Source organism: Hevea brasiliensis, chromosome 8, assembly GCF_030052815.1.
Source record: "Hevea brasiliensis isolate MT/VB/25A 57/8 chromosome 8, ASM3005281v1, whole genome shotgun sequence".
Lineage (NCBI taxonomy): Eukaryota > Viridiplantae > Streptophyta > Magnoliopsida > Malpighiales > Euphorbiaceae > Hevea > Hevea brasiliensis.
In genome coordinates, this window is record NC_079500.1 from 18452020 (window position 1) to 18463809 (window position 11790).

General features: G+C 30.7%; 1 non-coding gene across 1 annotated transcript; it reads right to left on the reverse strand.

The window, feature by feature from the left end:
• Window positions 1-11461: 11461 nt before the first annotated feature.
• Window positions 11462-11568, reverse strand: LOC131182642 (small nucleolar RNA R71). Its single transcript, XR_009150904.1, has one exon. It is a non-coding gene; the product is annotated as a small nucleolar RNA R71 (small nucleolar RNA).
• Window positions 11569-11790: the final 222 nt, after the last annotated feature.

The following is an 11790-nucleotide window of genomic DNA, read 5'->3' on the forward strand; positions in this document are numbered from 1 at the left end:
CATAAATTAAAAGGAAAGAATAAGGGTGTGAAAACCACATAGTAAGTGGACAAAAACTTAATTAAAAGTGAATAATAATAATAATAATAATAATAATAATAATAATAATAATAATAATAATAATAATAATCTACATAGAGACTAAATTTTTCATTATTAGTATATTTACAAGTTCACCCAAATAAGGTATCAATGCAACAACAACTAATAAAATAATTAAAGGGAATTCATTTTCTGATTCAAAAAATAATAATAAAGGGGAAGAGGCTACTACACTCACACAATGCAGCACGCACTTGAATCAAAGTCAGGAGGCAAATTTCCTCTCAAGATAGGCTCCATTTGCAAAAAGAAAACAAAAATTTTTAAAAAAGAACCCTAAAACTTAAAACCATAGACTCCCATAAAAGCTTAAGAAAAAAAATTATTATTGTAAATGTAAAATCCTAAACTCCCTTTGGTTGATGCTTGTTATGAGCAAATATTGTGCAAGAGGATCTCAATCAAAGCAGCTAGGTACAAAGCCACACTCTTTAAATTCATCAATTTAACTATTCTATAAATCAATTATCATCAAAACCACTAGATAAACCTTCATTCCCCAAAAGGCCAACAACCACTTAATAAAGAAGTCACAATTCAAAGCAAAGCATTTTATAATTATACCTACATTAGTTTCAAAAATAATAATAGTAATAAACAAATAATTATACCTACATTAACATAAACAAAAGTACCAAGGACATAAAATTTTTTAGACTCATGAAAAAAGAAAAGGCCAAGGCAAATAAAAAGCATATTCATTGAAGTGTCTTATCTCAATGAACAACAACTTTTCCAAGCGATATTAGAGACATCGTGCAAGCAATTTCTACTATTGTTCAGTTAAATTTTCCAAAATAAAATTTTTGCTCTACAACTAATTTTCTAGTTTGAAGTAATGAAACCCAAATAACCCCAAAGCTATTGAGATTTCAAATTAAGCTACTAGTATAAAATTTCCGATTGTTGGGCACCCTTCAATCATTATAACAAGTGTACCTTTCTGTTTCCTCAAAATTGACATCTTGATGATTCTGCAATCACAAGGAAGATTAAAAGATCCGAAATTTATTTAAAAGATAACAAATAAAAAACATAGATATCCTATAAATCGATTCCCTCATTAACTTCAGTAATGAGTGCAGACCTATACGAGTTTGATTTCAACCAAAAACCATGCCATAGAGCCAAAGGAAAGATATTAAAAACCAAATTTCTATACCCAATAGTTATGAACAAAATAAATTACACCCGCAATCTATTCAATAAATAAGGGAGAAGGCATACCTACATGCATGTTTTATCCCAATCATGGCCGAATCAGATTATCATAACTCGCTCTTCTTCGGCGAGAATTGGTTGATCAACGGCCCACCATGACTGCAAGTGCGGCTACAAGTACGAAATATTATTTTCTCTTCTCCTCTCGTCCACAATCCCTAGCGTTTTCATCTGAATTATATATTGGAGTTTTTAAAGAAGATGCCAAACCTCCCACTCTATTTCAAGCAATCATCCTATGCCATATGTGCATCTATCTAAATGAAAACAAAAAAAAACTAATGTTATAAAAACACCAACTTATTAATTTTATCAGTAAAATATAGTAACTGATCCAAATTACTTGTAAATATGCAAGCACACACTATTGAAGTTTATGGATTAATTAAAGAAATTTTTTAGATATCATTACAAAAAATATAAAAAACAATTTAACAAATTATTTTACTATTTTATATTTTTGTAATTACGATATATTAAATTTAATTTTAAATTTTTAATTAATAATATATTAAAATATATTTTTTATTAATAATTCTAAAATTAATAACTCGTAATGAAAAAAACATGTTGCTATAGCGATTATCTGAAAAAAAAAAAATTAATAATCAAAATGCACATTAATACCATCGTTTTCCATTCTCCTAAGTAACCCAAATGCCCACTACATTTTTCACTTCTGCACATAAATAATGCATCAACACTGAAACAGTTCTCACATTAAGTCTACACTTTTGTTTAGAAAAATCATCTAGCACATAGAATTAGGATGGTAATGAACCAGCTATATAGATATTTTAATTTCAACATTTATTTTTTTTTTTCGGGAAGTTCAACATTTAATTGATTATTCATAATATTAATTTAAAATATTAAATTTTATAATATTGGTATATTAAAAATTTTGAAATTTTTAGAGACAGATATTAAAATTTAGTCACTAAAATTAAATTTTCAATAATTTATTAAACATAAAAAATTTTAATATTAAATAGAGATAAATCTTATTTAATTTTATTATTTTGAACAAAACACAAGGGATGGAGATTTTTATAAATTTTTATATCTCCGATTATTTTTATTTAATTAATAGTAAGTATATAAAAAAAAATCACACGAAATGTGCTTCAACTCTATGCTAAACTAATATAGAAATAGAGTTCACATGCAACTATACCAGGTATATATTTTCTCGATAGAATTAAAAAAAAATGTGGATTTCAATTGTAATGCTTATTTATTTAATTACTAAAACTCAATTGGGGATTGAAGTTATAAAATTAGAAAGAATTTTTTTTTCTTAAAAGTATTATTAAAAATTGCTAAAAAAGTATTAATTATTTTAATTAACATATTTTAGAAATATTTTTTAAAAAATTATTTAAATAATAATTAGTCTTTTTATCCATATGTTGTGTGAATTATTTATTATTTTATGTTAATAATATAATATAATATTTATTTTTTATATTTTATATTTTCAAAATCAAGCTGTAGAGTCCAATTTTAATCCAAACTTACATGCCATATCTAACTAATTAAAAGGTAAATATGCATTTATTAGAAAATATTTAGTAACAACTATTACAATTCATCACCAAATATAACGTTAAAGTGATGTAACATTATTTGTCATAGTAAATTATTATTTTATGACGATTGCTTTTATTAAAAATAAAAGTAAAAAAGATTTTTATCATAAAATTACATGAAAATTTTAATATTTGTAATTGAATTTGTCTTTATAGTGACGAAACATGAATTTGTCTACAAATCATTTTATTTTATTGTGATTAATTTAATCACAAAGTGATAAAAATCTTTCATCTAAAAAAATATGACATGTTTTCAATTCGTCATAGACGAAGATATTTAGTGACGAATGTAAGATTTTGTCACAAATAGTCTTAAGTTTACCACATTAAGTATTATCATAAAATAAAAATATTTTGTCATTGAAAAAAATTACACATAAAAATTGGAGGTAAAGCTTGCCTCCAAACTATTTAATGATGATTATTATAAATTGCCATTAAAAGAAATGTTTTAGGGATAATATGAAATTCGTCACAATACGTTTTTATTTTATTACAATTTATTTCGTAGTAAAATAAATTAATTTATCATAAAAAATTTGGTGCCAAAATTTTAGTGGTAAATCTAATCTCAAATGTATTTTATGACAAATATATATAAATCGTCATCAATTGTACATATATGTGACGAACTAATTATGTTTTGATGACACAATTACATTTTGTCATAAAAAGTTTTTTATCATGACAATTTAACATTTTTGTCATAATATGTAACTTTTTTATAACGAAATTTGGATCATCATAAGATTATTCGCCACAAAATATCAAATTTCTTATTGTGAACCTACATACTTGATTGGGCTTAGATGATTGAAATCCTGGGGATAAAACCATTTAACTTCTTCATTTAAGTCCCCATGTAGAAAGCCATTATTCACATTCAGCTGCTGAAGAAACCAATTATTTGCAACTGCTAAAAAAACCAATTACTTGTAGCTGCTGAAAAAACCAATTATTTGTAGCTGCCATGGCTAAAAGCAATCTCACTATTGTCATTTTAGCAATAAGAGAAAATGTGTCAAAATAATCAATGCCTTCAGCTTGGGTATATCCCTTAGCTACCAATATTGCTTTATATTGATCCATCTGATTTCAACTTGATCTTATAAACCCATTTATAGCCTATAAGTGTCTTACCATTTGGAAGATCAATAAGTTCCCAAGTATTGTTTTACTCCAAATCTTTTATTTTAGTCATCATAGCTTCTTTCCAATAATCTTGTTTAATAGCTTAGGAATATGTCCTGGGTTCAACTAAGCTAGAAGAATTTGAAACAAAATGTTTATATGTTGAGGAAAGGGAACTATAAGATAAGAAAGCAGAAAGTGGATAAAGAATACCTGGAGAAATGGTTTCTATAGCTGAAGGTGCCATGTTATAGTGATAGTCCTATAAGTAAGAATGTGGTTTTCGATGTTTGTGTGATTGTCTTGGTGGAGATAAAGATGATGTAGAAGAAGGTGAAAATGAATGTGGAAGAGGAAAATCTAAAGTGGAAACAATTATATCTTGTGGTAAAGAAACAGGAAGTGATGAAGAAGGTTGGACAGGAAATGAGGAAGAATATGGAAAAATAGATTCATAGAAAATGACATTTTTAGACAAGAAAATTTCTTTGGTGACAAGATAAAAAAGAACATAACCTTCAGTACCATTTTTATATCTAAGAAAAAGACATTTTCTTGCTCTAGGATCTAGTTTTGTTCTATGAGTAGTTAAAATGCTAGCAAATCACAATGAGGCGAAGACTTTCAAATTGGAAAAATCAGTAAGAGAATTGTATAATACTTCATATTGAGATCTATTTTTCAGTAATGGTGTGGGAATTCTATTAATAAGGTAAACAGAATGAAGAATAGCATAGGTCCAAAAGGTTTTAGGTAGGTTAGCTTGAAACAAGAGTGCTTTTGCTACATTGAGGATATGGGATATGTTGATGTTTTCTTTCTACTTTGGAATTTTGCTGGGGGGTTTCAACACATGTTGTTTGATGTATGATACCTTACGATGAATAAAATGAAGGCATAGAAAATTCTAAGCCATTGTCACTTCTGATAACTTTTATTTTAACAGAAAATTTAGTGAAAACAAGAGCAGTAAATGACTAAATAAGAGATGGTGTTTCTGATTTGTGTTTCAAGAGAAAAATCCAAGTATGTCTAGGGAAATAATTTACAATGGTAAGAAAATATCTATGACCATGTATGCCAGTAACAAAATATGGGCCCCCTATGTCAACATGTACAATATCAAATATAGCACTGGTTTGAGATACATTGGAATAAAAAGTTAATTTCTTCTATTTAACAAAATGACATATGCCACATATAGATTTAGTCAATGAAAAATCAATAAAAGGAAATTTATTTAGTATAATGGCTAATCTAGTAGTAGAGAGATGTCCTAAGCTGAAATGCCGATTGAACTAATTGTGACCATTGGCAGAAGAAAGATCTATTGGTGTGATAATTGAAGGTCTGATAGCAGGTGGTGGTAATGTTTATGTAGGAACTGTAGTATCTACCATAGCTTATAGGCCCACTTGAGCTTTTGCTAAACCAATCCTCCTCGAAGATGTCAGACTCTAAATATAGCATTGATCATGATAGAAGATTAGATAACATGATATGGTATTAGTAAGCTTACTGACAGAAATAAGATTGAACTTGAATTCAAGTAAAGAACATCTGTGAGAACAAAGAAAGAAGAAAGATGAACTGCACCAGCAAAATGTGAAATAAGAATAGAACCATCTGGAAGTTTAATAGAAATTGGTTTAATTCTCTTATAGGAAATAAAAGAAGAAAGGGAAGAACTGATATGATCAATAGCTCATGTATCAAGAAGCCAAAGAATGGACTTTGAGAAATAAGCTGAAACAAAAGAATTACTTGAAGCAGACGGTAATGCAAAATTTGGTTTGAAATCTAGTTTGGAATTTAAGTGAATTACAGAATTTGTACTTATTTTGTTGGTGGAATGTATTTCTTTTATAAGATTGGACTACTGAATTAAGGCTATGAGTTGTTGATACTATTCTAGAGAGAAAACATTACTTAAGTTCTTATGATCACCATTCAGTATGACAACTTCAACAGGTTTCTCAATGAGATCAGAAGACACATTGTTAGTAGTTTGTTAGTAGTGGCACCACACTTGAACTTGAATCTAGGTGGGAAACCATGCTTTCCATAGCAAGTTGTTTCAGTGTGTCTCGGCCTTCCACAGAAAGTACAAACTTTATTATTATTCTGAACACCATATCTTCTATTACCCTCATCATCTCCTCTTCCAAATAAAGATCTTTGATAATTGCCCGGACTAGACTTATTCACAAAAGCCTTAGATTTAGTAATAATCCCTAGCATTAACTGTCTTTCTTGCTGAACCACCAAGGAGGAAACTCTGTTAATTGATGGCAAAGGATCATTTAACATGATCTGAGATCTCACAGTATTAAATTGTTCATTCAAATCCTTCAAGAATATAATGACATAGTCATTCTGCCTATACGTTTTGACATAGTGAGTGCATTACATTCACATTTAATAGCACAAGTGCAATTAGGAATAGGCTTGAAATTCTCTAATTCATCCCATATTATCTTCAGCTGAGTAAAATAATCGGTAACTGGTTAATCTCTTTGCCTAAAACTATAAATCTCTTCTTGTAAATTAGAGATGAGAAAAATATCACCTTTAGTGAATCGATCTTTAAGATCCTTCTAGACTTTTGCTACTGTGTTGATCAAAAGAATATTCTTAGCTATCGATTGTGACAATGAATGAGTGATCCAAGATAAAACTATAGTGTTGCACCTTTCCCATGCAGTAAATAGAGGATCAGTGTTGACTGATGGCTGTCGAATCCACCAGAAATTAAATTAACTGAAATTACCAATTATGAAATATTTTATGTAGCAAGTGGTAAATCCAGGTCGAACCCTAGAGATTGAATTATTAAATTTCATGCACTTATGTAATGGAAAATTAAAGAAACAAAGATTGTGGGGGGGGGGGGGGGGGTGGTTTGTAACGCAAAATTAGAAGTAATAAGAAATTAAAGAACTAAATATGAAAATCTCAATTTAAACAAACTTCAGTCCAAGGTAATTCTCATTCCAATGTATTGATTTGATCATAGACAAAAAAAAAAAAAAATACAATTATCTCTTAGTGAATACTTAACATAGATTTAACAAACAGCAAGGTAAACCCCTGACTTCCCTATACTCATCAATTCGAGCCCAACACTCTTGTTGACTCTAATTATTAACTGAATTGGTATTAAGCAATCCTCATCAAATTAATAACTGCTTTAAGAATAGGAAGTAGTTAAGCTGAACAACAATTTATGAAGCATAAATCATTTAATTCACCCTATTGTTTCCTTAGGTTATTATCGAAAACTGGGATCGTAATTAATAAAAACTAATTGCTACTCATGTTCAATCTTACACAACAATTACGGATTATGAAGATGAACTAGCAATTAATCACATCAAAGAATTAACTAATAGGCCTTTTTAGCAAATCATTCAATAGATCAAAGACAATAAAATCAGAAAACAATAGATATTCAATAAGACATAAATTAAATTAAGAACCTGGTCTCACAAATCAATCAAAAGAACTTGAATCCCTTTAACTGAATTAAAAACTTAGCCACTCATGTTCATGGCTTATTGTGTTGGAGGCGTCTGAATGGTCTCTTTGCGTTGGCTGCTACCTCTTTTATTTATAATAAATGGTCTAGGGATAGGATACACGGCCCGTGTATCACTGGACCAATCTGTCAAAAACTGCAACTGGAGCAAAATCAAAAAACTGATTGTCGACGGATACACGGCCCGTGTATCACTACACGGGCCACACGACCCTTGTATCACTGGACCAATTTGTCAAAAATTGCAACTGGAGCAAAATCAAGAAACTGATTGTCGACGGATACACGACCTGTGTATCACTACACGGCCCAGGGTGGTGTAACTTACTGGAGCAGAATGGGTCTGTCTTGCATTGGCATAGAAAGTTACACGGGTCTCCAGGATTTACACGGGCCAAGTTACATGGCCCGTGTACTTTGTTTCTCCCTCGGTTCTCTGGATTTCTTCTGGCAAAATGTTACACGAGTCTGTGGTTGTGCTTACACGACCCGTGTACTTTATATCAACAACGCTTCTCAATCTTTCGACCTTTCGAATTTTCCTTCCACACTTTTATGCTCTAGAACTTCACCAAAACCCTGAAAAATAGAAAAAGAGTCAGATTAATGCAAAAACTAAAAATTTCTCCATTGAATACAATTATTTCAACAAACTCTCTAAACATATGCCTAATAGATAATTATACTTTAATCAACTAAATTAGGCATAAAGATACCCTAGAAAAACTAAATGTGATGGGAGTAAAATTAATAAATTTTGCACTTATCAAATTCCCCTATACTTATTCCATGTTTGTCCTCAAGCATGACTTAAATTCTTAATCAACTCTACTTAGAAGTTCCTTAACTTCATCCTATCACAACATTCTTTAATAAAAGATTAAAAGTTTGAAAGAAGAGGCAAGTAAGGTAATAACCATCACAACAATTCCATCAACACTATACCAATATATCAATAATTTTCTAACACAAAACAAAAGGCTTGAAATCAATTAAGATCACACAATTAAAGTTTCATAAAATTTTAAGTCAATACATACCAAAACACAAGGCTAATTTATCAAGGCACAACAATTATAGCTATTTGCAAATCTTAGGGGAGATAGAAATGCCCCTTTATATATATATATATATATATGATGCATATATTTTGCATAGTCATTTAGGTTTAGTTTCATAGCTATTCTATTTTATTATTAGTCATTTTTAGCTAATTTCATTAGTTATTTAGTTAGTTTTTCATAATTGTCAATTTTAGATTAATTTGTAATTTTTACTTTGTTTTGTAGGAAAAATGGTGTTTTTGAAGGACTGAAGAGAAATTTTGCCATTGAGGAGTGACTTCTACAGCCAAAGATGTCAAAAACAAGTTTTCAAGCTGAAATGTGCATTGACCAAATTGTGCATAACTTGCCGCATAAGCTATGCAGATCTGCATAAGGAGAAAAATCACTGTTCCAATACCTGCCGAAATGTGCATAAGAAGACTGCATAGCTTATGCACATTCACGCCTCCCTTATGCACTCTCACGGAATTGTGCATAACCTATGCACCAAGTCATGCAGTTTCGCATAAGTGACCCAGAAGCTGAAGCGCATAAGGGACTGCATGACTTATGCAGTCCACTTATGCAGTCCCATAAAGAGTTCATTAATGAGCTGGCAGAAGATTCCCTTAGAAAATCCCTCCTCAAACACACTATTTTAGGGCTCCATGTCAGAAAATGTTATAAATAGACCCATTTCCCATTTTAGAAAGGGGGAAAAAAGGAGAGACAAGGAGCAGAAAAGGAAAGGAAGAGGGAGGCAGCAGCTGAAGAGTCACTTTCACCTTCCACACCATTTTCAACCAAGATTTGCAGATTTCTTTCTTTCCTTACATTTCTAGTGCTTAGTTTCTTGTTTCTTAGCTTAGATTAAAGCTTTATTTCCATTTAAACTCAATATATCTTATAAGCATTATGGGTAGTGAGTAGTTTACCTTTGATTCTGGAGTAAGGGTTGTAATATTTGAGATATTTTGTGGATTTTGATTGGGTAATCCATATTTTGTGGTCTTAATGAGTTTTATTCATTTCTTGTGTGCTTAATGACATGCTTAGTGTAGGATCCCATTAAGTGATGTTCTTAATCCATGGTTGAGGCACCGAAAGGAGAAGGCCTTGTGATAGATAATCAAGGAATTGGACTTAATTAACTTAGATCTAGAAATAGACTAAGGATTAAGAGGATTCACAGATTAATTAAAGAACTTAATGGGTCTTAATTAATTCTAACTCCACGAAAGTAGGATTAGTTTGATTAAGGCACTCTTTGTCTCACTCGAAAGGGTATTCAAAGGATTTAAGAATTAATCTCCTTAAAATTCGTAAGTTCCACGAGATTGGATAACCAATTTAAAATCCCAAAATAGCTCGAATATGAAATCCCGAACTCCGGAATCGCCTTTTTATTATTGCTAATTTTCAATTGAATTTAATTACTTGCCATTTTAAACCCTGCCATATTTGAACTTGCTTATTTCAATTTGATGCAATTTTAGTTTAATTAATACATCGTTAGATAGATTATTAATTTTGCACATATAGATTTCATACTCCAATACCCATTCAATCTATTGTTTTAATTTTGAAATTAGTTCAATTTAGTCAACTTTTTATATCAAAAATTCAATCATTAACACAACTCCTCGTGGGAACGATATCTTTACTCTATTACTTGTACGACCTGTGCACTTGCGGTTGGGCCACATCAATATATATATATACTTGAAATTGGTACTTCTCTCTCATCACAGTTACTTTTTTTTTTTATTTCAACCATCACCTTCAGAAAAGTACTTTGCTCATATCCTAGATAGCTTTTGGCCTGAGAATCGACATGGGGTTCATGAAGACCCCTGGTTAGTTTGCTTAACTTAAATAGCGGAGTAATTTTCAAGTTCAACATTTTATTTCCTTTAATTTATGCATCTACAAATTATAAAGTGCCCTGATAGATTAAACAAAGTTTTGAAATATTCTTGACACTAGTTTAAAGCACACGTAATTAATCATTTCACCATTAAATCAAGCCTAAATGATTTATGCAGGACAAAAAAATTACTCTATGGTATGGAGAAGATGGAAAATCCATCATTAAAGTTACTATTACCTTGCCTAAAATTTCAAAAATTCAATCTAAAATAGAAAAGTCATTTAAGGACAAAGCACTTCTCTCCGGGAGTTAATATAGAATCATGAATCAAGCTTATAAGAATAATTTTTTTTTAATTTTATTAAAGTAACAAATTTCTCCTCCCCCACACTTAAAATTTACATTGTCCTAAATTGAGAAATTTTGTAAAGCCAACAAGAAAGAAACCAGAAGAAGAAAAGAAGCATTGAGAGAAATTGAATTAGAAGAAGTCATGGCTGATGAAAGAATGAGAATTGGTGTTAATGCTGGAAATGATCAAAACAATGAAAATGCAGCCCAAGGTGAAGAAATTGTTAATGCTAATGTGCCTAGGGGAAGTATGATGGATCATGCTTTTCCTCGTTTTGATGACTTGAGAGAGAGCATAGCAAGACCAAGAATTGATGCAAATAGTTACAAGATGGATTTTGGAGTTCTTCAAATGATTCAAAATTCCCAATTCGGAGGACATCCTTCTGAAAATCCACACACACATCTGAAGAAGTTTGCTATGATTTGTGATATGCAAAAACAACCTGGAGTGTCTGATGATGCAGCAAGATTAAAGCTATTCTCATTCTCTTTGAAAGATAGAGCATTGGATTGGCTTGATTCTTTACCTCACAACTCCATTACAAATTGGGAGCAACTCACTGATGCATTTCTTGCACAATATTTTCCACCTGGAAAAACTCTAGAATTGAGGAATCAAATGACAGCTTTCAGACCAAGAGAAGATGAAACTCTATATGAGTCATGGATGAGATGGAAGGAATTAGAGAGACAATGCCCACATCATGCCATTCCGAAATGGATGATAAATCAGAATTTTTACACAAATGTTACTCCTGCAATTAGAGGGATTATTGATGCTCAAACAGGAGGAGAATTTATTATGAAGCATGAAGATGAAGCTTATGAGCTATTGGAGAAAATTGCAAAGAATACTCATCTTTGGAGTAGTCCAAGAGGACCAGCTCCAACTCAAAAAAGGCAAGCTGCTGGAATGTATGATCTTGATCCGTT